The sequence below is a fragment of the Trichomycterus rosablanca genome, chromosome 26 (assembly GCF_030014385.1).
Source record: "Trichomycterus rosablanca isolate fTriRos1 chromosome 26, fTriRos1.hap1, whole genome shotgun sequence".
In the NCBI taxonomy this organism is placed as follows: domain Eukaryota; kingdom Metazoa; phylum Chordata; class Actinopteri; order Siluriformes; family Trichomycteridae; genus Trichomycterus; species Trichomycterus rosablanca.
The window spans coordinates 49,533-52,234 of record NC_086013.1 but is presented as its reverse complement, the minus strand read 5'-3'; positions in this window follow the sequence as shown (position 1 = coordinate 52,234).

Genomic DNA, 2,702 nt, shown 5'->3' with positions numbered 1-2,702 from the left:
CAGCTTCTTTGGACGACCAACGCGAGGTCTGTTCTGAGTGGACCCTGCTCTTTTAAAATGCTGGATGATCTTGGCCACTGTGCTGCAGCTCAGTTTCAGGGTGTTGGCAATCTTCTTGTAGCCTTGGCCATCTTCATGTAGCGCAACAATTCGTCTTTTAAGATCCTCAGAGAGTTCTTTGCCATGAGGTGCCATGTTGGAACTTTCAGTGACCAGTATGAGAGAGTGTGAGAGCTGTACTACTAAATTGAACACACCTGCTCCCTATGCACACCTGAGACCTAGTAACACTAACGAGTCACATGACATTTTGGAGGGAAAATGACAAGCAGTGCTCAATTTGGACATTTAGGGGTGTAGTCTCTTAGGGGTGTACTCACTTTTGTTGCCGGTGGTTTAGACATTAATGGCTGTATATTGAGTTATTTTGAGGGAAGAATAAATTTACACTGTTATATAAGCTGCACACAGACTACTTTTCATTGTGTTAGTGTCATTTTGTCAGTGTTGTCCCATGAAAAGATATACTTAAATATCTGCAGAAATGTGAGGGGTGTACTCACTTTTGTGATACACTGTATATACAATCAGTCTTCCTCACCTACTACAAACCTTGTTTTAAAATTAATTTTTATATTTATTTTATAATAATTGTATTGTGCAAATAAAAAAAATCTATTAAAATCTTGTATAATTTCATGAATTAATGTCTAACTATTTTTTATATACAAAATTAACGTCCCTTACCTCCTACAAACCTTGTTTTTAAAAATATCCTTTTAGATTTATTTTATGTTAAAATATAATAAAGATCAGTAAATCCATAATAAGTTGGATTATCATTTGTAAAAAAAAAAAAAAAAAATTGTGTGATTTTGATCAAAATGCTACATATGTGCTCATTCATACAAAACTGTCAAGAAAGATATTTACAAAAATATCAAAGATGTGACAGCTCCTGCAGATTTAGATTATTAGAGATAAATAATGTTACATGTTGAAATATGTTTCCTACCATGGTAAATCGTTGTTAACAATTATTCTGAGGAATCATTAACATTAACATATGATCAGACAGTCTCTTCATATACAGTGCCTTGCAAAAGTATTCAGCCCCCTTGAACTTTTCAACCTTTTGCCACATTTCAGGCTTTAAACATAAAGATATGAAATTGTAATTTTTTGTGAAGAATCAACAACAAGTGGGACACAATCATGAAGTGGAACATAATTTATTGGATATTTTAAACTTTTTTTAGAAATAAAAAACTGAAAAGTGGGGCGTGCAATATTATTTAGCCCCCTTGCGTTAATACTTTGTAGCGCCACCTTTTGCTGCGATTACAGCTGCAAGTCGCTTGGGGTATGTCTCTATCAGTTTTGCACATCGAGAGACTGAAATTTTTGCCCATTCTTCCTTGCAAAACAGTTCGAGCTCAGTGAGGTTGGATGGAGAGCGTTTGTGAACAGCAGTTTTCAGCTCTTTCCACAGATTCTCGATGGGATTCAGGTCTGGACTTTGACTTGGCCATTTTAACACCTGGATAAGTTTATTTGTGAACCATTCCATTGTAGATTTTGCTTTATGTTTTGGATCATTGTCTTGTTGGAAGGTAAATCACCGTCCCAGTCTCAGGTCTTTTGCAGACTGCAACAGGTTTTCTTCCAGAATGGTCCTGTATTTGGCTCCATCCATCTTCCCATCAATTTTAACCATCTTCCCTGTCCCTGCTGAAGAAAAGCAGGCCCAAACCATGATGCTGCCACCACCATGTTTGACAGTGGGGATGGTGTGTTCAGGGTGATGAGCTGTGTTGTTTTTATGCCAAACATAACGTTTTGCGTTGTGGCCAAAAAGTTCGATTTTGGTTTCATCTGACCAGAGCACCTTCTTCCACATGTTTGGTGTGTCTCCCAGGTGACGTTTTATAGATATCTTTGAGAAATGGCTTTCTTCTTGCCACTCTTCCATAAAGGCCAGATGTGTGCAGTGTACGACTGATTGTTGTCCTATGGACAGAGTCTCCCACCTCAGCTGTAGATCTCTGCAGTTCATTCAGAGTGATCATGGGCCTCTTGGCTGCATCTCTGATCAGTCTTCTCCTTGTTTGAGCTGAAAGTTTAGAGGGACGGCCGGGTCTTGGTAGATTTGCAGTGGTCTGATACTCCCTTCATTTCAATATGATCGCTTGCACAGTGCTCCTTGAGATGTTTAAAGCTTGGGAAATCTTTTTGTATCCAAATTCGGCTTTAAACTTCTCCACAACAGTATCTCGGACCTGCCTGGTGTGTTTCTTGGTCTTCATGATGCTCTCTGCGCTTTAAACAGAACTCTGAGACTATCACAGAGCAGGTGCATTTATACGGAGACTTGATTACACACAGGTGGATTCTATTTATCACCATCAGTCATTTAGGTCAACATTGGATCATTCAGAGATCCTCACTGAACTGCTGGAGTGAGTTTGCTTCACTGAAAGTAAAGGGGCTGAATAATATTGCACGCCCCACTTTTCAGGTTTTTATTTCTAAAAAAAGTTTAAAATATCCAATAAATTTCGTTCCACTTCACAATTGTGTCGCACTTGTTATTGATTCTTCACAAAAAATTACAATTTCATATCTTTATGTTTAAAGCCTGAAATGTGGCAAAAGGTTGAAAAGTTCAAGGGGGCTGAATACTTTTGCAAGGCACTGTATAT